General features: G+C 41.0%; 1 protein-coding gene across 2 annotated transcripts in view; it reads right to left on the bottom strand.

Moving 5' to 3' along the window:
* The window catches only part of PALD1 (phosphatase domain containing paladin 1), a 159,021-nt gene that overhangs the window by 107,350 nt on the left and 24,731 nt on the right, over window positions 1–26,940 (bottom strand). Inside the window, exon 1 of one of the 2 annotated variants that reach the window (XM_075216598.1) lies at window positions 10,090–10,442. The exons of the other annotated variant lie outside the window; for it this stretch is intronic. The gene's annotated coding sequence lies outside the window, so the exon portion shown is untranslated. Of the gene's footprint in view, window positions 1–10,089; window positions 10,443–26,940 lie in introns of those variants that run through there. 2 annotated transcript variants of the gene reach the window in all.

The following is a 26,940-nucleotide window of genomic DNA, read 5'->3' as shown; positions in this document are numbered from 1 at the left end:
GGGCTTCCCTGCAGCATTTGGCAGAAAATTGACGGAATACAAAGACAAGCTTTTCTCTTCTTTCTTCCTTATACACTCGCTGTGTCAGTGTCTGAAACAAGCACTGATTGGACTGATTTCAGTTAGGCGCTGCAAAGACCCACAAAACAGGTTTGTTTCTTTTGTTCAACAGGATTTGCTGACCTCAGTCTTTACAGTAGGAGTTGCATTTACGTGCAAAACTCGCACTGAACGACAGTAGGCAATCAGCAATTACCTTTTATCTGTCTCCAGCAAGTTGAACACTGACAGCAAGTCCCTGTTTGGGTGCTATGGTATTAGTGTAAAGTTTGCATCTAAATATAAGTGCACCAAGCTTTCTAGGGATAAAATTGTAGCTCCTTATCAGTATTTGGGGAGGTGTAGGTGAATAATCTCAGGCAACTACCTCTGGAACCCATCATCATCATTTATTTATATAGCGCCACTAATTCCACAGCGCTGTACAGAGAACTCATTCACATCAGTCCCTGCCCCATTGGAGCTTACAGTCTAAATTCTCGAACATACACACAGACAGATAGTTGAGAGACTAAGGTCAATTTTGATAGCAGCCAATTAACCTACTAGTATGTTTTTGGAGTGTGGGAGGAAACCGGAGCACCCGGAGGAAACCCACGCAAACACGGGGAGAACATACAAACTCCACACAGATAAGGCCATGGTCGGGAATCGAACTCATGATCCCAGTGCTGCGAGGCAGAAGTGCTAACCACTAGGCCACTATGCTGCCCAACACCTAGGCTAAGTTTACAGGCCTAAGCAGACTGGCGCTCTCTGCACATGCAGGTTTAATAACAAAGAATAGTTGTGCATGGAGCGGACACATACGTGGTAGAGCAGTACAATTAGAGTTGACAAATGAATATGTGCCAGTCCATCTCGCTGATAAAATATTTAATCTTTTATTGCATCTTGTCCTGCTGCACAGTTCTTAGAGACTTAATGACAGTAACATCACACCTCACCACTCTCTCGCTGTGACTTCTCGGAACCCAGGCTCTCGCTCACTGGCACACAGGAATATTTGTCTATATAACCAAGTCCCAGAGTTTCCCATGCGAAATCCCACTGGCTCACACTTGTCTCTAGCCCCAGTATCTGCTGGTTGGATTTGGGAGAGATGAGGTGTAATACTGAAACTGTATCATACAGAGAGCTCAGCAGAATAAAGGAGTTTACAGAGGAAGGTGAAGTAGTATCCTTCAAGCTACAATCAAAGTGGAAGTGAAGATTTTTTTTTTACATGCACTACACTAGTAGCTTGGCCCAGAGGTGGTGCCAATCATGACACACCACTAGACGGGTCACTCAGACACATCCGTCCAAGGGGATGTTACAAAGTTGTTCTATACAAGTTAAAGCAAATGTTTCTCTGAAGCTTAATATGATAAAATGTGAGTCAAACAATAAGACAATTAAGAGGCGGCTATTCTGCATCAACTGCAAGTGGCAGTTTCTAGCTCACATTATCCAAGTCCTAATAAAAGAGTATACTCTCTGGTACCATGGTCAGAGTGTGGACAGAAATATAGAACAAGGCTGCAGAGCATGACACAGACAGACACGGTTGACAAAGAAACTGCCTATTTTGAAACTGAACACTGCAATTTCTTTCTATTCATAGAACACCACCGCTGCCTGATTAGAAAGTTGAAAAACAACACAGGGCTTCTGTTTCCAATGCTATGTTTACCAGAGAAACTTGTAGGTCCAATGTTAGAAATGGATTATGAAACTTTGGTTCTCTCACCTTTACAAAGAAGTGTGGGAAGGCTAAATGGGTCTTAGAGCAATGGATAAAAACAGGGAACTATCTTCAAAGTTTATAAAGTCACATCTATCAACAACATTTAATTAATCCCTTCAACGCATGGCAGGTGAGGAAACCAAGAAAGCAAACATTGAAAATTTGTTTATATTAATTCATGCAAAACATGCTTATAATAATATAAAGATCGCAATATCATGTACATGTGAGTAACCAAGAAGGTATGAATAATGTTTAACCAGCAAAGCATTGAGCCCTGCAATTGGTGAATCACACTGAAGCAGTTATTCAATTTTAGAATTTAAACTTTGGGTATGTTTTCTCACTTGCATCTCACTTTATTATCTTCAGTACAACAATTTGCTTTGCATCGCCATTCAATTCTTCTTTCCACCTTGCTAATAGCTGTCCAGTTTTACACACAACAACTGCACTGTAAGTGGACGGGTTCGGCAAAATGACGTGTCCCCAGAAACACTAATAGTCACGACATGAAGACCATTTACATGATGACATGAGAAACAAAAAGCACTACAGCAGCTACATTTCAGCCACTTACATCCCTACACATTGAACATAAACCTTCAGAAGAGTGAGTTGCAATAATGCCAAAATTATATGAGCAATTACTCCAATTCTAGTGAACATCACCGCTAGAGGGGCTCTCCAGGTAAGGACTTTAACATCCCCTTGGTCCGAACATCACATAACTAGCCTAAGCCCAAAACTACACTTTGTGGTTCTAATCCTTCCCACCGAAGCTTAGTCCTGACCTCCTCCCCATCCCCCCACTTCATCTCTGTAGCCTAACCCTAATCCTCCCATAACCTTACCTGAGTAAGCAGATAATTGAGGACAGCAAACAAAATTAAAGGGCAGAAATACTGACAGGCTAATAGCCATCAAGCAATTGTGATGCTAAAGTGAAAATAGCTGCTAGTCAGCCAATTTTCTCAGACTGGAATTTAGCAGTTACAATCCCCTCTAAAACTAGATATGTTTATTTAACATAAATTATTCTGGTTACCTGAAAAAGAAGGCATATGGTTTATTTTTCTATAGGGTTTTGAGCGAAGCTGCTACTTGTCAACCAAGTGTAATGCGAAAACCACGGCAACCACAGTGGCATGACATATGATGCAGCAAGCAGACAGGCCTTGGAACGCTCATAGCGTAAAATCCTCCCCACTTTCTATTTCTGCCATCATGTGAGCACTCTGAGGAGCTTGGTGACCCACTGGCACAAAGAGACCAGGTAATAGTCACCTGGGAACAAGTGGAAACCAAATGTTTCCATTAAAAAGACACTTGTATTTGCAGAGGCATCAAATATACATGTCCCCTACAGATCGATTTTACAAAGGGAACCCTGAGCCATAGAAAAAAACTTGGTGGTGGGAGAACCAATCACAAACCACAATTAAGAAAGGGGCAGGACTTTAGGAACTGTTAGTGCAGCTTTAAGTTGAGGCTTGTTCAATAAGATGCATCCAATCAACATGCCTTCAACCCCACTAAACTTCAAGCTTAGCAAGTGAGGTCCATCAAAGGGTGATCAGGGAAGATTTTCCCATCAGCAGGTGTCAGGAGAGCTGCTCTGCTAGCTGAATGGAGAGTGTCTTGTAGAAATGGAGTCCTCTTAAGAATATCTATTAATCAGAGCACTATACCAATGGCAACATTGTGTTCTACTTTTGTAATAGAGTAACATTAATATAGCATTTCAATTTAGTTAAGCACCACCTTGAAAATATCTCTAGAATGTGCTTTTTTAGATAACATCTGAGGGGGTCTGCCTAGCTAAATCTTAGCCAGCTAATGTAAGCCTTCTGGTTATAGCCACAATACTATCAAAGTGCACTCTATTAACATTATAGTCCACATCATGTTGGAAAATTGTTGCAAAACATTTATGTGGGTTTAGGCATGTCATCTATTTTTTAAGGTGAATTGACAAGGGTGAGCACACCTTATTGTATTTAATGTACATCTCCTGCTTTTTTGTGTAACCTGTTTATTAGTCAGATCATGGGAATTCTCACAGCAGCTGGAGAGAAGTGTGCTGATCATATCTGAGGCAGTGACCTGTCCAATCGTGTGATTAGGTCAGTAAGTACAGGCAGGGCCGGCGAGAGGGGGGTACATTTTACCCGGGCCCAGGCTTGCCAGGGGGCCCGGGCCGGGCCCTTGCTTCTAATTTTTTTAATTTTTTTTGTACATTTTTTCATCTTGCGTTTTTTTTATTTTTTTTTTTCCGCAGTGAGGGGGGGGGGGGGGGAGGGGGTCGGTCCATCAAAGATAGTTGGTGGGGGGAGCTGGCACAAAAAAAAAAAAAAAAAAAAAGAAACAATACTCACATGATCGCGGCGCCACATCCCTCCTTCCTCTCTTCTCCATTCACACTGACTGCCGGGCGTGACGTCATCAAGTAACGCCCGTCAGTCAGTGAGGAGCGCCGCAGCCAGCATGAAGAAAGAAGAGAAGACAGAAGAGAAGAATAGATAGAAGCTGACAAAAGGTAAGGAAATAAACGGAGAGGCAAGGGGAGGAAAACAGAAGGGGACAGTACTATAAAGAAGAGGGAGTAAAAAAACGGGGGAGAGAGCCTGACAGTAAACTAAAAAAGGGGAGAGAAGCACAAAGTAAAAAAGAAGGGGGGAAAGCAGCATGGAGGGCGCAGTGGGAGCATAAGGGGGCACAGTGTAGTTGTGATGAAGGGGCACAGTAATGTGTGTGTAATGGCACAGGGGGCTTGTTGCAATGTAGTGTGTGAGGTAGGTGGTGGCTAATTAATGGGCGCTATTTTGTTTGTAGGGTTATGGTCGGGACTATTAATTTAAGATGGGGTGGTTTGGGGGCTATTGAATGTTGGGGTGAGTTTAGGGAGAATGAGGTCTATTTATTAAATGTGACTATGAATTATTTAATGTCAGTGATGGTTGCGGGAAATAGGTATTGCTGGGGCTGTTTGCAGGAAGGGAAATAGGTTTATTTATTAAATGTGAATCGTATTATTTTAATGTTGGGGCTGGAGGAAGGCCTAATTATTAATCTTGGGTGCTATTGATTTAACGCCAGGGCTGGCTGTAATTTTCTAAATGTAGCCATTTTTGTTTCCAAATAGGTCCTTCAACATTCCAGGATCCAGACAAGCCACAACTAAAGAAACCAGCAGTCACAGGTGGAGAAAGTGAGAACAGGTAGGAGAGAGCAGCACAGTATGTGAAATGTTGTGATTCTAGTAGGGACAATACCAATTTTTGCTGAATGTTTTGCCCAATGTAAGGTGCAGGCCGAGACTGAACTGTGTGTGTACACACTGCATTCTTTCTATACTACACTGTGGTGGTAGATGTCATGAAAGTCAGGAGTGCTTGGACATATGTGACGTTCCGGCGAATTGAGAGCCTAGTTATTTTGATGTTAGCCACGCCCCAACGGTGCATTTGCCATGCCCCCAAATGCATAACCACACCCCGAAAAATTTTGCATGCTCGACTACAAGGGGGGAGGGCCCCATGAATTTGTTGTACCGGGGCCCTGAATTCCTCTTGGCAGCCCTGAGTACAGGAACCATGTGACAGTGGCACTATCATGATCTGAACAGGGAAATGCAGGCAAGTAGGAAGATACAAACTAAAACTGGGTACACACTATAGAAAGTTTCTCGATTAAAAGTCCTGATGAGCATGACGATTCATGTGTACACACCTGCACGATATGCCTTCAGATCTGTGATCCTCATCTGTCTTAACCATCTGCTGAAAAGATTGTGACTCTGCTCACTCTATAGAGACCTGCCTACACTGCTGGTCATGACTGCGTACACACTTCCATATTTGCCAGACACTGTTCCATTGTTTATAGAGATATTTAGTCAGTTTATTAAATTAAACGATACATTGTGCTTTGGTTCAATAAAACATGATCGTAGGAGTGTACACACTAATGCGATATCGGACCTAACAGTCGTTTATCCTGTGAGTAGCACGATAGTTGGGTGAAAGACCTGTAGTGTGTACCCAGTTTAAGAGTTAGGTAATGGAAACAGCTCTCGTCACAGAGATGCAGGAAGGTTGGGGTGTGAAACACACCTCTATATGAAATTAAATAAGCTTGTTATTCTTCCTTTGCACTTGTGTCTAGAGCAAACATTAGAACATTAATGCATAATAAAAAATGTTAACTAGCTTCTATAAATGTGCTATTAAAAACCTGGAAGCAGGACTGCCCATGCACTGTAGAGAAGCGATAGGCAACGCAATACATTTCAGGGGCCGCATGGGAGGCCCTCTATCCATCAAAAGTGCCCCAGTTTACCCTCAATCTCAGTAAGAAGGTAAAACAATAAATGTAATCAAAGAAAAAGACAACTATCTGTAATAACTTATCAGCAGGTACTTTAAGCACACATCTGACATTAAAGCAAGAAGAAGCTGCTTATTTGACTCCTATCATCATCATCATCACCATTTATTTATATAGCGCCACTAATTCCGCAGCGCTGTACAGAGAACTCGCTCACATCAGTCCCTGCCCCATTGCAGCTTACAGTCTAAATTCCCTAACACACACACACACATACAGACAGACTATTGGCAATTTTTTATTTTTTTTAGCAGCCAATTAACCTAATAGTATGTTTTTGGAGTGTAGGAGGAAACCAGAGTACCCAGAGGAAACCCACGCAAACAAAGGGGGAACATACAAACTCCACACAGATAAGGCCATGGTCGGGAATTGAACTCATGACCCCAGTTAGCCACCGTGCTGCCCATACTTGACTCCTTTGGTTTTTATATGAAAAACTAGGACACCCATACTCTCATAAATACCACCCCATACTAATCTTTGAATACAAACAAGGTAAAACGGTTATAGGTACCTATACTCACTTATCCTTATAATTTGGTTTCACAAGGAGACTAAAATGGGAATAATAATTGTGGGTCTGATTCAAGTGCGAACGCAACTTTTGCTTACAAAAAGGGAGCCTGGAACGCTCTGCCTAAATGTTACGTGCCGTATGTTATCACAGTACAGAATATGCACACACATATGTGCAATATAAAATCACTGCAGAATGCATACAAAAAAAAGTATTTTATAAAACAGTATTAAAATAAAAAATATGGTTGGTTTAAAAAATATATATTTTACAACAAATACACAAAGCAAAATGTTCTTAATGCATACTGTACATGCAAAACATTTTTATGGTTTTCGTTGCATATACATGTTCTGTGTCACGCATATGTGTACTTTTTGAAATAAAGACTATGTCATGACATCATTATCGGTCAGCACTTATACCTGCCCTATAGGTGTAAGTGAAACAAGAGTACTTATGAGAAACACAGGACTGTAATCAGCTGCACCTGTGTCAGTATGCACTTACTGTACATTGCCTATATCCATCCGACCCTTCCCATCCTCGTTCCGCGCTTCAAGTCGTATCATTTGCGTTCAGACATGAATTGCATGTAATTGCGTTCATTGGCGTAAGGTCAATTTCTGACCATGCGCAGAGCAGCTTCACGCAAAAAGACTTACATACAAACATATCCTAGAAGAACACATATGTAGACCAAATTATATTGTCTCAGACTTGTAAAGTAAAATCATTACACTTTATTTTGTAAGTATGTTCAAAAAAAATCAATACAATCCTAGAATGAAGGTGAGGTGATCATTAGCTGGGGGGAAAAAACAACAACAACAAAAAAAAAAAAAGTTGGAAATATTTTTCAGGACCCAAAAAAGCAGATTTCTTTTTTTGTGTCTTCAAAGTCATATATTATTTTGCCCATAGATCTCTAAATATAGATAGCATAAGGGAACAAGCGTATCAATGATTCAGGGGGATTTTTAGCAGTGAATAAAGATAACACAGTGAACTGTGTTATCTCACTGGTCAGTAAGAATCTATGGTCTACTACCATTAGTTAGTAGGGTGAAACTAACCACCAACAAGATTAGTGCATATCCAACTGATGAGCTTGGTGTGCTCCAAGAGTATGCAATGCATGTATAGAGGTGAAAAGCTGCACAAAATCCATAGCAACTATTCAGCAATTAGCTTTGATCTGTCTATGGCATATTAAGCAATGAAAGCAGGCGATCCGATATTTTGCATTTGAGCAATGTTAGTAGAAGCTGGTAGATAAACCTCAAAGCCTTATTTCCAACTTCCTTGTAACCGGTACTTTCAGTACACTGCAAAACAGAAAGCCGCTTGCACCATGTGTAATAATGCATGTATCTCCTGAAAATGCCCCACTATCAAAGCAATTCAGCTACATCCTGGCCACTTCTCATTTTGAAAACCACATACATATATATATATATATATATATATATATATATATATATATATATATATATACACACACACACACACATATACACACACTTGCATATACACACAGCTGGGAAGCTGATCTAGTTATCACTTCAGAGCAATTGCCAATTTGTATTCTAGGCTGCACTAAATTACACCTCCTGTCTCTAAATTACACACTCAAAGGAAACAAAGATTTCGCTTTTCACCGCTTTTTTTTGTGTGTGGGTATTATGTGCCACAATACGTTGTGTTGTCCCAAACAGCAAAGAGATATTGTTATTAGAAAAGTTTTAAACAGAGGTACGCAGTAGTATATTTTATGTCTAAAACATGTGTCACAACCCAATTGTTTTTTTTAGTCAACAAACCAGTCCTTAGCCCAAAACATCTTTCCCCCCAGGGTCTCCAGTATAAAAGGATGAGCGGCAAATAAAGGGCAGGGTGTAGAGTTTCAGCACAAGGAAGGGTGACAAGAGGAAATACAACCACAATAGCTAATGCAGGGGGTTGGGCAGGGTTATAAGAGGGGTTTGGAGTCAGTGGGTAGTGTCTGGTGTGGGAAAACTTTCTAGCTGAGTGCAGCATGTATTCTACATCATGTGCTTTGTTGTACCCCCAGCTTAAGTCACTTACAAATGTCTATCAGGCGCGCCTGGTAAATACTGCACACTCATTAGTAGCGCATATTATTTAACCCCTTGATTGAAGAGGCAGCATTGCATTATAAAGTAACAAGCACTAAAGGCTGTTAAAATCATTAGTTCTCCGACTCAGGACAACCACTTGTAATGAAGATGTGGTAACAGATTAGTTGCACTACTGGAAAGGGATTTGTGAATTAATATTCTGCCTCTCCCAGTCATGACCCCAAGTTCAAGAGAATAAATAGTGATTGACATTTCTCCCTTACACAGTAGAGGCAAAGCTTAAATGGGCCTCTGATGGAGCACTGGCTTCTTTTGATGCGCAGAACAAAAGGAAAAAAAAAATCCTTCTTTTGTAGTAACAATTAATTTGCAGAAATACTGAGCAACTATTATTTCTCTCTCCTGCATTATAAATAAACCATCTGCATTGCAATACGCAGCTGCGCATATATAAATGCATGGCAAGTAAGGGACTTTTCCCACGGCATGTGGGGTTAAATCAAAAGTAAGGAACAAGTTAAAAAAAAAAAAAAATACAACCTCTTAGGGACTGCAGGATTTCAATATACTTTCTTAAGTGTTAATGCAAAGTGTTATTTATTTCTTGATGAATGTAAACAAGAAATAAAATATGTAATTCTTACACCATAAATGACAACAGCTTTTCTTAAAAAAGAGGCAAACCACTTAAAACAAAATAAGATGGAATCTGCTTATCTTTACATGACAACTCTGAGCTATGATGTGATTCCTTTATACAGATGGCTGGGATAACAATAAACACATGTTTTGCGAGACTGGTACTCTAGGTCACATTTCACACAGCGCATGTGATTGAGAGGACCTTGCACATACTTTTTATGGACTGCAGCTGTGATGCAACTGTTACACAAGTATTATACTAGTACATAAAATACATACACTTATGTATTTGCACAAGCAAAACCATAACACACATTCAACATATTTTACAAGGGAAGGGGTCATTCACATGTTCAATAACCATACAGCGACTTCCAATTTTAAGTTACCAAACACTTGACACATCTCTTTAACCATGTGACTTATTTCAACTAATTTGGCCATCACATAACACATCTTTTCAATTACCATCATAGAGGCATCTATATGTATAGAATTACAAGATGAAGCAAAGGCAGCCTAAGAACGATAATAAAAGCAATGTTGGCTGGTTAAAATGGAAAAAGTCACCCTACGATGTTAGTGCAATGTTTTCTATACAACAAATAACGTAATTGAGTCAACAGAGCTACAATACTTGTCAATACCTGAGATCCAGCAGTCCAGCTGTTCATTCAGCTTCCTCTCAGCTAGGCAAACAGGGCTTAAGAGAAACGTAAAAACCAGGAAATACAAATAAAATCTTTGTTTATCTCAGAGGATTAAAAGCCCCTCATGCCTCTCAGCATAATCCATGCAGCACCTCTGGAGCAGTGACACAGTCCCAAATATCACACAAGTTTCCTTCAAAGGAGCAACTGGGGGGCTGGGCCGGGAGGTAGCAAAATCCTTCTCAGAAGTGTGTTTTCCCTGCTGAGGGCTGAGCACGCTGAATTAGAGAGAGGCTCTGCTCCAGCAATGTATTTCCCTTCATAATAGCCTTGACTGTCTGTGTGCTGGAGGATGTGGAGGAGGGCTTACAGCAAAGAAGGCCTGCTCCATCTCACACCGCTGCCAATCAAACGACTTGGCACTCCTGGCAACAGAAGCTGCATACACAAGCAGTGAATGCTCTTCGTGCTACCTACACAGCAGCAATCAGTAACTATTAGCAACACCGTACAGCACCTGGCTGTGCTGCACACATTTAACTGATCAGGCAAATAAATGCCTTTGAAATGTATCATCAAAGTAAATGGTGCTACAGGAGTATGTTTTACTAGCCGCTTCACTGCAAAGACTTGCCTGGTTTTTCTATTTTTGGAGCAATGACTGTGATCAGCTGACCCAGTATGTAGCATGTTAGTGGGCTGCAGATGTAGGCAAGCTTTCTATGGCCTAAAAAGTAATGTTAAAAGTGATTACATTATTTGAGTAATGAGTAAATATTAGTATATATAGGAGGATGAAAACTGCTGATTAATTTAATATTCTAATATTGCAGTATCCACTAGTTGGGTAGCTGGAGCATACATTTAAAGGGGATGTTCACTTTAGGTAGTGTTTGCATACACCCCTGTCTCATGAATGGCAGACAAGTGGGGATCTTTTCTTGGGACCCTTCCAATTATCACTATAGATCTACCCCATACAATGGTCTCCTGGGTGTAAATGTATCAAGCTGCAAGTGGAAAAGTGGAGATGTTGCCTGTATCAACCAATTAGATTCTAGCTATCATTTTGTAGAATGTACTAAATAAATAACTAGAATCTGATTGGTTGCTATAGGCAACACCTCCACTTTTCAAACCTGCTGGAAGCTCGCAGCTTGATACATTTACCCCCAGGTCTGTTAACAGCTGAATGCATGCAGGCTGGATTTTAATTAATTATAAATCAGCCCTCTACCATGAGTTTTTTTTTTAATGAGTTTAGTTTTACATGTCTAGTAGTCTGATATTGATAATGCCCTAACTGTAGACAATATTAGTGGAAATCTATCATGATATGTTTTAAATAAGTTGTGTAATATTAAATATAAGTTAACCATTTATTTAAAATTAAAAAAACTTTTAAAGAGAATTCAAATTAATTTATGATGGCTTATTTGCCTTAATATTTTGGCTAGCAGTTTTTTTACAAGTGAAAAAGTTTAGCATGTAGATAAAAGCTTGTGACAGACACATCATATTGCAAATGAAAAATAGCATTTCCCATTAGCTGTAATGTGTCATTAAAGAAAACCTCTCAAGTTTGCATAAAAGGCCATTATACATAAGTTCTTGAGTAGCATGTATGTGTGTAAAAAAACTAGTTCACCTATGCCAACTTTGGTTAGCATAAAAATACAGTTTTTGTTGTATGCAAATGAAGTATACAATTGAGCATACTGAGCTATGCTGTCCTGATACATTTGCCTTCATACATTGTGTTTGCATTGGAGCTAAGGGTGGTTTCCTAACTACACAGGAGTGCAATGCTCAGTATGTGGCCCGGCTTGGAAGGCAAGTTTGCCCATCTGCATAGTGCACTCTCGAATAAAAGGTGAATTGAGGGGTTAGGGTTTTTTTTTATTACACATACATTCTGCACAAGGCACTGTGTAAAAATAATTTTACACAATACAGACAGGTTCTCTTTAAGGGATCTATTTATCAAATGGCAAAAGCCTGCCCTTCTGGTACACCCACTTCTCACAAAAGACACACCCACTGGATGGGAGAGACACGCCCCTGCGGTGTGCCACAGCAATTTGTCCCTCTTTCCAATATTCAAATGGGAGCTATTTATAGCGTCACAGAGCCTTGTTTTTCCTATTGGACAATACAGCGTTTAAAAGTGGCGGTGTGACCGTGGGGCGATTGAATGCTGTTTTGTTCCAGCCAGAAAAAGGCAGCTTCCTGGACCTGTGAATCAATTAGGGCAGTGGTTCCCAAACTTTCTCAGTTCGAAGCACCCTTAGGGTCTCCATAGTTTTTTCAAGGCACCCCTAAGCCAACATACTTACTGAGTAGTCACGTTTTTTAGTAGTAAAAATAACGTAATAAGTATTTAGGCCCCTTCACCAGCACACTGTGCCCCTACATATTAAAACTGTGCCCTTTCATTGTCACACTCTGCCCCTTATTTTCACCTGTGCCCCTTCTCAATCACACTTGCCCCTTCATAATCACGTGCCCCTTCATCAGTTTCCCTTGTTACACACTGCCCTTTTTATCCTCCGTCTATTTTCTTACCTTTTACTTGCCCTTCTTTCTTTTGTTTTCTTCTTTTTCTCTTCTGTCTTCTTCTCTTCTGGCTACTCACTGCGCCGCTCTTCACTGAAAATGTCAGGCTTGACGACAGCATGCCCGACAGTCGGTGTGAATAGAGGAGGGAGCTGGGCGCCACACATGTAAGTTGTTTTTTTTTTGTGGGCAGCCGGCAGACAAGTGGGGGATGGCAGGCAGAGGGGGGGGGGGGATTTGCGCCCTCCCGCCTTGCTTAATGCCGGCCCTGGTCGCGGCACCCCTGTGAGATAACCGCGGCCCCCCAGTGAGCCACGGCGCACAGTTTGGGAACCGCTGACTTAAGAGACGACACAAATGAGAGCACTTCAACTCTGAAGATGCCCCATGTAGCCTTGTGTGAAATGGGAGGAGAATTTCCCATTCACTGAAATGGACTGAAAATGGTAGAAATGGATTATAAATACAAGATAATATGATCATGAACCATTTTTTTGTGTTCACTGTTGTGTACTGTGGACATGCCCATCATAGGGATCATGCAGACTAAATATGGTCAATGCCATGGAAGTTTTTCTAATGGAATACATTGCAGTAGTCAGTTATTAATGGTACATAGCACATTGTCTCTTTTATTACACCAGTCATAAAAATGCTGATCAATGTATATGTTTTATTAATTCCTTTAGTCAGGGTTAACCTAAAAGAGCATTTGTGGCTCCTGAGGACAGGTTACTAAACCACTTTTGTGTAGTAATTTGACCAGACTTCCCCCATTAGGACACATTGCTTAATCTCATTCAACAGACACTAGATATGCTTGAGCAGTATAATATACATCCTGTATATGTGAACTTTGGTATACTTTAAGTATACAAAGACCTTTTATCCAGACTGTAAGGGCATCTCTTAGGCACAGATATTACTCCGTATTTCAGTCACTTTGATAGACGTAGGCAAGTTTTAATTAAACTATGGCTACTTTGGGGGCGTTTTCAAAAGGGGACAGATAAGATTCTGCATAAAAATGTGTTCTTTTTCTCTGCAATAGTTATAGGAATGTCACACAGCTTCCATTTATGTGTTACTACAGCATTTGTTCAATGTCTTATGCCAGATTAGGTCTGTTGTTATTTGTATGCCTTTCTTGGGGCAGGCCAGGCATAATAGGTAATATTTGTTCTACATGTGTCACAACTGCCCCCTTTTAGAAAGTTCCATAGTAAACTAAACAATAAATGTAGATGTATTTGTTTTTGTTTGCTAATGCTATCGTATTATAGTTACCAATGAGTAAAAAGAATGAGATACTGATTGAATATATGATATGTGAACAGACAGACATCCTAAGCAACCACTCTGCCCAATATCACATTAGTGTGTACGCTCCCACGATGAACGATTATGGTTCCAAAGCACATTATATTGTTTGATTTGATTTTTAAAGCAGACTAAAATCTCATTCAGCGATGGAACAATGTTGTTCCAATGCTGCAGTGTGTATGTACTCATGACCAGCAGTGTCCATAGATCTCTGTGGAGTGTGCAGAGTCAGGATCTTTTCATCCAATGGTTATGACAGATGAAGAGCACAGATCTGAAGGTAAATCGTGTAAAATGTATTTAGTGTGTACATGTGAATCTGCATGCTGATCGGGATTTTTTTTTTCTTCAGTTGTTGGTAAAATCGTTAACGATATCGCATCATGGGAGGAATTTTCTGTACTGTATAACCAGCCTAAGCAGCATAGGAGAATACTGCATGGATATGTAGTAGGACAGGAGCCAATAAGGCAGTTGGGAGAATAAAAGGAGAGACTTAAGATGCAAGGTGAGAGACAGGTAAGCCAGAGAGAAGGAGGTTAGAGTAGTCAAAGCGTTAGATTGCAAGAGAGTGAATAAGAGTTTTGGTGGCTGCCGTGGTGAGAAGGGGTCGTATCGTGGATATATTCCAGAGGTGGAAGTAGCAGGATTTTGAGAGGGACAGAATGTGAGGTTTGAAGGAGAGGGAGGAGCCAAGGATGTCTCCAACGCATCGGATTCTTTAGGACCGCCAAGAGCGATGCAAGCTTCTGTACTAGGAAAAGCTCAGTTTAACATTTGCCCCAATAGAAGGACTGGACTATCAAAGCCTTGACATCAGACACCGGCCAGACAGATTAGTACTACACACTTACAAAACACTGCAATGCCACCACACAACTTGAGTATTTCTCTAATGGTCATCTAAATGGTCATTTGGGATACCTCCTGGGGTCATTGGTACCCACTAGGAACTGATATCATTGCTGAAGTGCCCATTTTTATGGAACTCATTAACTGCAAATTCTGGGGCTTAGGATCCCACTGCCTTGGACACTGCAACACCCCAGCATAACAGGTTTGTGTTACAACTCTGTCTGTCATTTGTACCTAGCAGCAGTACCTCATTCCACCAGAGGTGCTGCTGTTCTGCTCCTGAACTCTGCAACATACCTGAAGGAGTTAATCTTCTTGCCTGAGGATTAATTAGAACTGCACCTGTCACACTGCTTTTAATACCTGCCTCAAGCTGTGCTCTGTGCAGTTCAACCTGTTTGTTCCTGGCTGGTACTACCTGCTCCTGTTCTTTTGTTATATACCTGCTGGACTGACCTTCTGTGTATGACCCCTTGCCTGCTTGCCTGAGACCCCGAATCATTTACCTGTACTTTGGACCACACTGTTTTGCCTGTTGCCCTGATCTTTTTGCCTGACTTCTGGACCTCGCTTATTTGCCTCATCTCAACCTGGCTATTTGGATTTATTGTCTGATCACTGCTTGATCCCTGGACTCTGTCTGCTCTCCTGGACAGCCTTGTGCCTTTTGGACTGGGGTAAAACGTATTATATCAGTACCTGCCATTGTTACTATACAGTCTCTTTAGGAAACCTGTTCAAACCTGTGGATCTGAGTCATCTTTTGTTTGTGTATTCACTTTAATAAAGACACTTTGCTTTACATTTTTGTTGCTATTAGTAAATACACTGGGATTCATAACAGTTTGTTAGTGTTTTTGGGCCAATAATTAAAGACTAGCATATACTGCCACAAAGTAGTAACGTTAGTTAATATGAAAACTAAAAAGGACATTGATTAAGTGTCAGACTCTGATCAAAAAAAGTCATAACTAGTAATAATAATCCCAGGGACATCAAAGAATGAGTATGTTGTTGAGAGAGCTTACATCCTAAAAGGGAAGAGGAAGTAGGGTACAAATAGGGTGGCCACAGGTGAGGGAGAGGAGGTGATAGCAGAGACAAAGGAGTTAGGATGAGTGCTGATAGGCTTGAATAAAGAAATGAGTTGAGAAGAAGTGTCTACCCAGGAAAGCCCTGTTAGTAGAAACCTCAGATTTCACCATTCTCAGTTCACCAACAGGAAACTGTCTAATATATGATAGTCTATTGGACAATTATTTTTAAAGTGGTACAAAGCCTGAAACAAATCCTTTGATATATTGTAGAGAACAGTGTGACATAAACACTGACTTGGAACAATAAAATAGTTCACCAGTATCAGCAATTAACTGACTTTTTTATCTATTTTTATTTAATTATAATGAATAATTCTTCATTTATTTAGCAACTTTCTTCCAATAGGGTTCACAGCACTGTACGTTGTTGCAGAGAGTGCAGCCACCTGGGCACAGTCAGTGGCTATTCTATAGAATCATTCACATCAATTGTTGTCCTATTGTAGCTTAAAGTCTAAATTCCCAGCCACACTCACATATTCTCTACTGTCCATTTTTGCCAGAAGCCAATTAACTTATATAACTAATATGGTTTCAGACTGTGTGGGAGGAAACTGGAGTAGCCGGAGGAATCCCAATGCAAACGGAGGAGAACATACAAACTCCTCACAGTTAGGACCATGGTAGGACTTGAACCTATGACCCCAATGGTTTAAGGCAGTAACTATTATACTTAGAAAACCATAGACATCAGACAAAGCTTCAAACATCAACATGACAGACCCTAATCTGCAAAAATTAAGAATGTAGAAGTGACATAAACCAATATACATTTCTCTTTCATCACTTTTACATGTAGGAACAGGTAGATTTCCTAATAATGGGCACTGAGTGACTAAATAGAAACATCCCACACATGAAATGTCACAATTATGAAGTGTCATATCTTTCATGTAATATGTCTCTGTTTAAAGCCGCATTGCCACCTGCTCAAATAATTGTACTAACTTCCTCCTCACCCTAGCCGGAGCCCTGGGCTCTTTCCCTTACAGCGGTTTTTCCTAGAGCTCTACCAGTTCTACAGAACCAGCAAATTAATTACCTTAACTACTTTAATGTGGCATCGGAGGAAGGTGTGAGCAGGGGGACCAATCACACGCTGTAATCTCTTGATCTGCCCTTCCCCAGCAGATATTTGTCTGAGGCTGTAAGAAGGTCCTGATAAGCCAGGGAAAATCTGCTCTTCCTTATAGGTAGGAGACGAACCACAGGCGATCCGTGTAAAATGGTTTAGGGTAGGGAGAAGTTTAGTAAAATGTATCTAGATGGTAATGCATATGGGACCTTTCAAAAAATTGACTTTCCAATTTACAGAAGCCAGCATTTTTTTATATTATCTGCCTCTCCAAAATGCTGCCACTGTTAGCTTCCTCCAGCTTAAGGGTTCAAACCAAGCAATGACAGGCCACAAATATAGTGCATTGTACATCCATGATATATACGGCATTCAGTGTTAATACTTTTGCATATTGTGTAAACATTTTCCATAAATAGTTCACTGTGTATGCTCTTCGCCCTACACAATACCTTAAAGAATGTAAACAACTTATATAAAATAAAGACACGGAGACCTGAGTAAAGTGGCACTAAAACTATTTTATTATATCCTATTAAAACCTGGTGGCGGAGAAAGGGCACTGAAGATCAGCTCCAGCGATACCCAACCAAGCGTGGACATGGCAATATAGCCTTAAGTCCACTCACTTCTCTCATAACCCCACTGCTTGGCCGGCCCTTACCTGACGTCAGAGTAAACTGCACCACACCTCACTACTCACTCCCCCTCCCTCACTGAGCCGGGCGAGGCCCCTCCCCACGGAAGGGACAAGAGTAACCGATTGCCTTGTAAGGGGACAGATACCTGCGCCAATCACGATAGAGCCGTCTATATCAGCCGCTGATCGCAGTGCCTTCCTCCCCACCGAAACTGTAAACTACTAAACAGCATTATGCTAAACCATCATAATACACTATCATTTCTTAAAAATTGGCGTGGGTGGGCGGGATTTTGCCAGCCGAGTGACTCACCCAGGAAATTGCATCTCCTACAAAGCCACAAGGACCTCCCCTCAGCATCACTGGCCAGACCCACACTCCACATTAACTCTTTCAGGTAATTGCAAGCACGAATGCAACACTGTCACTATTTACTTGCGTTCGTCTAAAAGGGGACTCTCTTGTACTTTACAACCTAAAGCTGGGTATACACTACAGGGTTTTTGTCCAATAATCGGCTCAACCAGCCGACATACGACCACTCGTTCGAAAGTCGGGGCAGTGTGTGTAATGACACGATGTTCGAAAGTCTGCCCAAATGGACGATTGTCGCCTCATTTGGTTGGTCGTACCGTTCAATATTTTTGTTCCAATCTCCTTTCAGTTGTGTAGTGTGTATAAACTTCTGACCGATCCGACCGATATTGCTTCAGTGTGTACGAAATTAAAATCATTGCTCACGACAACATGGCTGTAAAAAGCCGCTAACGGGACGGCCAATCTTCCCTTTATCGTCTAACACAAGGCTAGTGTGTATGCAGTCCATGGACTGAGCAATCGGACCATCGATCGGATGTAAAATCGATTGGCATAAAAAGTTGTTGGAAAATTCTGTAGTGTGTACCCAGCTTAACTCTTCAAAATAATTGCCTTTCTGTTAACACAGCCTGCTTATTTGCATTCATTTAAATAAAATACATTAAAATAAAATATCTACAGTATCTATTTAAAATATGTTAAACATAATTAGAGATGGGCGGGTCCGGTTCTCCGAGAACCGAACCCACCCGAACTTTGGGTATCCGAGTACCGAGATGAGCAGCTCGGTACTCTCCCGCCTGTTCCGAATCCAAATCGAGGCCGAACGTCATTGTGACGTCGTCGGATCTCGGGGCTCGGTTCTCGCGATACTTCAACTTTATAAATACACGCCTCCACAGCACTCCATCGCCATTTGACAGAGGGAGAGAGCAGGGTGTAGTCATAGGCTGATTAGAGCAGGGACAGAGAATACAATATTGTTCTTGCAATTGCTCTAACCAAAATCGCTAGTGCAGAGAGGAGGATAGAGGTTTATTATTTTTTCTTAATATTTGGCACTCCCCAGCGATTTTGGGGTGTCCCCCATAATTGTGCATAAATATTTCTGGCTGTCAAAAGTCATATCTGTCAGCAGTATCTACCAAATAATTTTTAGCACTCCTCAGTGCTTTTGGGGTGTCCTCCCTAATTGTGCATTAATATTTCTGGCTGTCAAAAGTCATATCTGTCAGCAGTATCTACTAAATAATTTTTAGCACTCCTCAGTGCTTTTGGGGTGTCCTCCCTAATTGTGCATTAATATTTCTGGCTGTCAAAAGTCATATCTGTCAGCAGTATCTAATAAATAATTTTTAGCACTCCTCAGTGCTTTTGGGGTGTCCTCCCTAATTGTGCATTAATATTTCTGGCTGTCAAAAGTCATATCTGTCAGCAGTATCTAATAAATAATTTTTAGCACTCCTCAGTGCTTTTGGGGTGTCCTCCCTAATTGTGCATTAATATTTCTGGCTGTCAAAAGTCATATCTGTCAGCAGTATCTACCAAATAATTTTTAGCACTCCCCAGTGGTTTGCGCTCAGAATGCATTCAAAGCAGTCCACATATGATCTGAATGAGCAACCAGGTTCTGTCACCAGTCCTGATGTTAGTGTTCCCAGTACGTCATCTGGCCAAGGCGATGTCAAACAACAGAGTGTTTCCAAATTAGTGCAAAAAACAAAAACCCAAAAAATTTTTACTGTATTGAAGCGAAAAAGAAATGTAACTGAGCAAAAGTTAAGTGACGATAAAAAAAATATTGCAAGCATGCCATTCTACACACGCAGTTGCAAAGAGAGAATGAGGCCTTCACCTTTGGGTATTAGTGGCAGATCCCAAAAAGTTACCCAGCCTACAATTGGTGCACAACTACTGTTACGCGTCAAAGCCGAGCTGCAAGATAACAGTGAGGCATTACAGGAGAATATTTGCTCTGATTCACAAATGACAACAATCCCTGTGGAGAGTCCATCCAACAGTGGGATGTCTAATCGTGAGCATTCTGCTGATGTGTGCCTTACTAGCCCGAGTGTAGCCGGTGATACCCAAATTGAGGATGCCACTTTGGAATTAGAAGAGGATGAGGGGGAGATTTGTGTAGGCGACGAGGGCGCTAATGATGATGTTGATGATTATGATGCAGACAGATACCAAATTGCCTTTCTCAATTTCTATTTATATTCTAGATTATATAACGGCTTAATAGTTTTCTATTTTACTCCTAGTGGAGAGAGGATCTGATGCAGACAGATACCAAACTGCCTTTGTCCATTTCAATTTATATTGTACAGTATATAACGGCTGAATTTATTAGTATTTTATACAAGTGGAGGGGGGCCTAGAGAGACAGAAACCAAACTGGCTTTCTCCATGTCAATTAATATTGTACAGTCTATAATGGCTGGATTTTTTGGTATTTTATACAAGTGGAGGGGGGCCTAGAGAGACAGAAACCAAACTGGCTTTCTCCATGTCAATTAATATTGTACAGTCTATAATGGCTGAATTTTTTGTTTTTTTTAAAAAAGTGGAGAGGGGCCTATAGAGACAGAAAGCAAACTGTCTTTTTCCATTTCTTTACATATTTAACTATAAGTGTAGGGTGTAATATACATCCAAAGACTATGGCTGCATTGCCAATATGCATAGATGGAGAGGAAGACAATCTGTTTTGTGTGTAGAATAAATGAAGGCCTACCAACGAAGAATTTAACAGTTTTTTTGGATGATTTATTACCTCAACAATTAGATTACTTATCTCTAAAACAGTTAGAGCACTAGATTGGGTTATTTTAGGCACAAAAACATGTATTTTCCAACAAAATAGCAAAACAAAACCAAACAAAACCAAAACCAAAACACGCAATGGCGGTTTTGCAAAACCAAAACCAAAACCAAAACACGACGGTAATCCAGATCCAAAACCGAATCCAAAACCAAAACACGGGGGTCAGTGACCATCTCTAAATATAATACACCCGGAATGCATTTTTAAAACTTAAGTATGCAGGTGTACCATTCAAATGCCAGTGTGTATACATCTATCTATCTATCTATCTATCTATCTATCTATCTATCTATCTATCTATCTATCTATCTATCTATCCATCTAGATAGATATATCCTTAAAAGCACATGCACAAGATTGGTGGATATTATATTATGCAATATCCAATCACGTTACTAAGATAGCTCACTTCAGTGTTAAAAAGCAAAGACATGTAGAAGAGCAAAAAAACGTTTTTCTTTAAATGATGGTACTATGTTTTCTATATTATTAATTTACATATCTTGCTTAGACATGTCTTCAACAGAATGAATCAAAGTGGTTTGATAAGTTATATAGGAGCACATATTATAATATACTGTACACCTTTCCCTCATTGTCAGTACAGCTGATAACTCAAAAAATCTTTCAGAGGTTACTCACTGCAGGGGCGCACGCAGGGGTGGTTTCTGGGTCTCCAGAAACCCCTCCCCTCAAGAAGTGCCCCACATAGCGGCACTGTACTATATAGCAGCCGCGGCACTGTCAAAGAAGCGTATTGTATACAGCACCGCCGCGGACGCTTCTTTGACAGCGCCACGGCTGTTGTATAGTACAGTGCTGCCGAAACGGAGCTGCTCACTGGTTTTTTTTTTTGGGAGGGGGGAACCCCCCCCCCCCCCCCTTAAAAATCCTGCGTGTGCCCCTGCACTGCTACATTTCAGTGATAGTCCAACCTACACACACATTCACTGACATTAGTAAATAAGCCGAGAAAGTGAGCTCCTGCTGCCTTTACCCCTCATCTACCTGATTATACACTTATTACTGTTCTCAGCCACTAGAATGTACAGCATAGTACCTACAACTTTAAGATAGATCATCATTCCAATTAACCATATAAATCTTCAATATAAACATAGTTCTATGCATTTTAGCTGCAATTTCTTCTGTCCAAAATATTTTGTTTCCTTTTTTTTTTTTACCTCAAAACGCACTTTTCTTATCCCCTCCAAAGTAAAAAAAATAAGACGTTAGATCGGCGGTTCCCAAAGTGTGCGCCGCGGCTCCCAGGGGTGCCGCGGCGCTGTCACTGGGGTGCCGCGAGCCAGCCCTAGAAAAAAGAAAGCAAACAGAAATGTAACAATCCGCGCGGCGCTAGGACCCTGCAGCCTCCTCTCTCACGCAGCTGTCACTGAATATCGACGTCAGTGACAGCTGCGCGAGAGAGGAGGCTGCAGGGTCCTAGCGCTGCGCGGATTGGTAAGTTTCTGTTTGCTTTCTTTTTTTCTATAGCTGGCGCGGGGCAGAGGAGGGGGACAGAGAGCAGAGGAGGAGGGCAGATGGCAGAGGAAGGGGACAGATGGCAGAGGAAGGGGACAGAGAGCAGAGGAGGAGGGCAGATGGCATAGGAGGGGGACAGAGAGCAGAGGAGGGGGACAGATGACAGAGGAGGAGGACAGATGGCAGAGGAGGGGGACAGAGAGCAGAGGAGGGGGACAGATGGCAGAGGAGGGGGACAGAGAGCAGAGGAGGGGGACAGATGGCAGAGGAGGGGGACAGAGAGCAGAGGAGGGGGACAGATGGCAGAGGAGGGGGACAGAGAGCAGAGGAGGGGGACAGATGGCAGAGGAGGGGGACAGATGGCAGAGGAGGGGGTCAGATGGCAGAGGAGGGGGACAGATGGCAGAGGAGGGGGACAGATGGCAGAGGAGGGGGACAGCGTGAGAGAGGGCAGAGGAGGGTGACAGCGTGAGAGAGGGCAGAGGAGGGTGACAGAGGGCAGAGGAGGGGGACAGCGTGACAGAGGGCAGAGGAGGGGACAGAGGGCAGAGGGGGCAACGTGAGAGAGGGCAGTGTGCCTGGATGCAGAGGGGGCAGTGTGCCTGGATGCAGAGGGGGCAGTGTGCCTGGTTGCAGAGGGGGCAGTGTGCCTGGATGCAGAGGGGGCAGAGTGTCTGGATGCAGAGGGGCATTTTTGCATACAACTAAATAAGTATTTCTGTCGTGACCTAAATACTTATTACAATTTATTGACCCAACTACTTCTAAAACAGGACTGCTCAGTAATTATTTTGGAGGGGTGCCTTGAAAAAATTGCGCTGCCTTGTAAAGGGAAACTTCCCTTTACAAGGCAGCGCTGCTTTAAATTTAAGCTGTCATCTCGCCGAACTCCCGCGAGTTGACAAAACCGGAGATTGATACATTTACCCCCTGATGTCGTTTTTACATTTAGGAATCTATTTAGCAAATAGAGAAAAGCCCTAATCTGGTGAAAACAGGAATTTGTGACTGATTTAGGGACTTCAGCCTATTTATGAAAGCCCCCAGGCCAGTAAGGACTATTGCCGACAGTAGCCTTCATCGGGGGACCTCTTTAACATGGACAGCAGTGGCACAATTACTACTGTGTTCTCCTATCATCACCGCCTAGGGTCAGTAACAGAAAACATGATTCATTAGTAATTAAAAAAAAATATGTAAATAAAGTTATTTTTTATTCTATATTTACTTTTATTTATTCTTAAACTTTATTTCTCTTTTTTTTAATCTAGAACTGGAAGCCCAAGTTCCAAGCCCAAGATTCAGTGTGTATGTGCGAGGCAACAAGCCGACTCGTGTGGTCACATAGGGACCCTCCAATGGCATATCACCCAATATTGATCATTAGACTCCTTAGTTTATTATGAGTTACTTGTGGTGAAGTGTCACAAATATAAATACTATATTCTAAAGAACGATGCGGGAAATTGAATCTACCCTTATGATGGGCTTGTATTAAGCTGAATGCAAAATGTCTTCTTGGCGTATAATACGCTTATTACATCTGAGCAGGCTCACAAACCACTAATTGGAAACTAATGCTTTGTGTGCTTGCCCAGAAATAAAAAAGTGTATTTTACACCAAGAAAACAATTTAAATTTAAATTAACATGAGCCCCACAGTGTCCTGCAGCCAAAAGGCCAAACCTTACCATTCACATTGTACATCCAGACTTTTCCTGTCTGCAACTGTTTCATTCAAAACCACTTGGAATACAAATAAAGAATTTGTGAATGTGAACTCGCTATAAACTACATACACCAGTTGTCAATATAGTAATATTTAAAACATATCATCACCATTAGGCAGAAATACATCCTTAAAAGATTAAACTCCTGTTTGCAACACAACAATAAGTAATGACAATGGCGTGTCAGGATGTGACTGCCAGACAAACATTATGCATTGCTACAATACCCCAGGGTAAGATTTCCATTGTGACAAATAGAAGGTGAATGATGCATGCTTCCTACCCTGTGCACTAATAAATATTAGCCTGTCTAGTTAAGGGTACACTGACTTACACATATTTTACAAAGCCCATGCATTAAATAAATCATAAAAACATAATATATTAAAATTGGGTGTAATATGTATAACCTATAATACATCTACAACACTTTCTAGATTGGCAGCAAAGTTTTGCATCTTTCATGATGCTTCTATTTGTCAGTTCTTGACCCCTAGTCTGAAGAAGGCAGCAGAGCTGGGGGCAGATGTGTGTATGTCCTATCTGATCATTATTACAGCGAGCTGTTCACTGCACGCTTTCTCCCTTATGCTGTTGCTCCCAATATGTAGAAACACAAGGGAACGCTGAACAGCTGGAGAATAGTCTTCCAAGCTAACCACTATAAGTCCACATGTTTCTTCTAGAAGTAAAAGCATTCCAATTAACGAAATAAATCTTCAATATAAACAGAGTTCAATGCATTTTAGCTGCAATTTCTTCTGTCTGAAATATTTTGTTTCCTTTCTTTTTTTTTCTTGACCTCAAAACGCACTTTTCCAATCCTCTCCAGAGTAAAAGAATAAGACGTTCGAAGGTTTTTCATGTTTTTAGAGGAAGCCTGGAAGACAACACCCACAGAAGGAATATGGCATTCATAACAGATTATACTGGGCTGCTCTTACATACTAATTCTCTAATGCCCTATGTAACAGTACAATAGTAGGTAAGGCTTATGGTTGTACCACTTTTATTAAGCATATTTCATAGACTTCAACTGCCCACCAATGAAATTAATGAATTTTGATTGAGTGATGTAACTCTTAAACAACCAAACACTTTGTACACATATGGAAATAGCTAAATATGATATATAGATGTGCATAGCAGGATTTAATACAAACAAATAATTAAAAATAATTGGGAATGAGTTTGAAGGTTCAATTACGGCAAATTCCCAGGGGAGACGCAAGGAAATATAATTAGAATGCTGTATAAGCTGATTGTCAGTGTGAAGCCAATTGGTTGAAAAGAGGTTGTGACACCTCCGTTTCATGCCTGTCACATAACTATGATATATGATCAAAGTAATACATGAGCTGACATTCGGCCACACTATAAACCATGCACATTTCAGCTATTCTGTGTTCTGCTTTGCTTCCATCGAATGGCAAAATGTAAAACAGCATTAAACAATGGCTCTGACTTAATTCATCAGATAGAGCTTATGTGTATCCAAGAAAACATTTTTTTATTGTTCCTGTTTAATAAATGCTTTATTTAACAAGTGTGTATATTTATTTTTCACTAATAGTGAATAGTAATAGACATGACACTTCTCAGTTTTTTTCCAGCTTCACCCATGTGACTCAGACCTTATTCACCTTTTTGGACACATACATAGTTGGACATACAGTGCTTCTGGGTCTGTGATGAGTCACTCAGGTTGCCAGGGTAGCAAAATGTTGGGAATAAGCTTAAAAAGATGCTATTTTTATCATACAAAAGACTAAATCAGTTGTCTCAGCCTTGTTGGTAGTGCTAATAATGAAAAAGAGCATGTTATTTTTATTTGTGTTTTACTGTGTACACTACAATCATATAAATGTTTGTTTTGCTGTATGCAAAGGGAGGAATCATTAACTATTATTTATTTTCATTTTATTTGCCATCTCATGCAGCAAAATAGCCAGGCACACCCTTGACTCTAGACTGCACCCTCACATAAACCTAATTTTTTATTTAGCTCAACCTTCTTTTATTTATCTTTTTCAACTCTGCTTTCTCCCATTTACATCTAGTGTGACCTGCCCTTATCATGAAGCCACCGAGGATGGTAAAGGGCAGGGAGCACAATGGAACATAGCCGTACATGTATTGGAAGTTGGAAGGACACAGGGGTCTATTTATGGTGGAGTGGTGGTAAAAATCACTCCAATTTGCCATTTAAGGGTCGCTGTGAGTGATACTGGTGACACTGTCCGGCAGTGGTAAGAGAAGTCTTACAGCTTCGCCAGCCAGCCTTCAGGGCATATGCGCATGCTGGTTCACATAGGCGCAGTGGAACTGGATACCAGGACTTCCAGTTGCGCTTTCCGTAAAAATAAATAAATAGAAAAATAAGTAGTAATAGAAAAAGAAATACTTATTTTAAAAATAAATAAGCAGTTTTTCTTATACTGAGCCACTGTTATCACCATCCTGAGATGATATTAGGACAGAGGCGGTACCCAAACCTTGGCCAGAGAGCAATTCCTGGCGGCAGCTAACGCCAGCCAGGTGCCTTTCATAGATAGGGAGAAAAGACTCGTTAATCTGCTCTTTCTGGGGTGGGTGCTTTTCTCCCTATCATAAAAAACGGACAATAGTACCACATCCATACGGGCTGAGTTGAAAGAGTTCAGAGAAAGGTTACCCTATTAATAAAGGGAATTGTGGATCTAATTTATCACGAAGGCTGGCTAAATTGGGATTATTTACTTTGGAAAGGCTTATCCAAGGAAGTGGTCATGTCTGTGTCACATGGTGGCCAGCATAGCAGCAAGGCATAGAGATCAACTAAACTTTACCCTGCATCATTTACCAGTGGTTTTTCTCTTGTTGTGCTTAATTTGGACCGGTACAGGAGGAACTACTTGTCTGGACAACCCCTTAAGACATTATCAGTGTTAATGGGCAGTTG

This window comes from Mixophyes fleayi, chromosome 6 (assembly GCF_038048845.1).
Source record: "Mixophyes fleayi isolate aMixFle1 chromosome 6, aMixFle1.hap1, whole genome shotgun sequence".
Lineage (NCBI taxonomy): Eukaryota > Metazoa > Chordata > Amphibia > Anura > Limnodynastidae > Mixophyes > Mixophyes fleayi.
The sequence above is the reverse complement of the archived record's forward strand: the minus strand, read 5'-3'. Positions and strand labels throughout refer to the sequence as shown.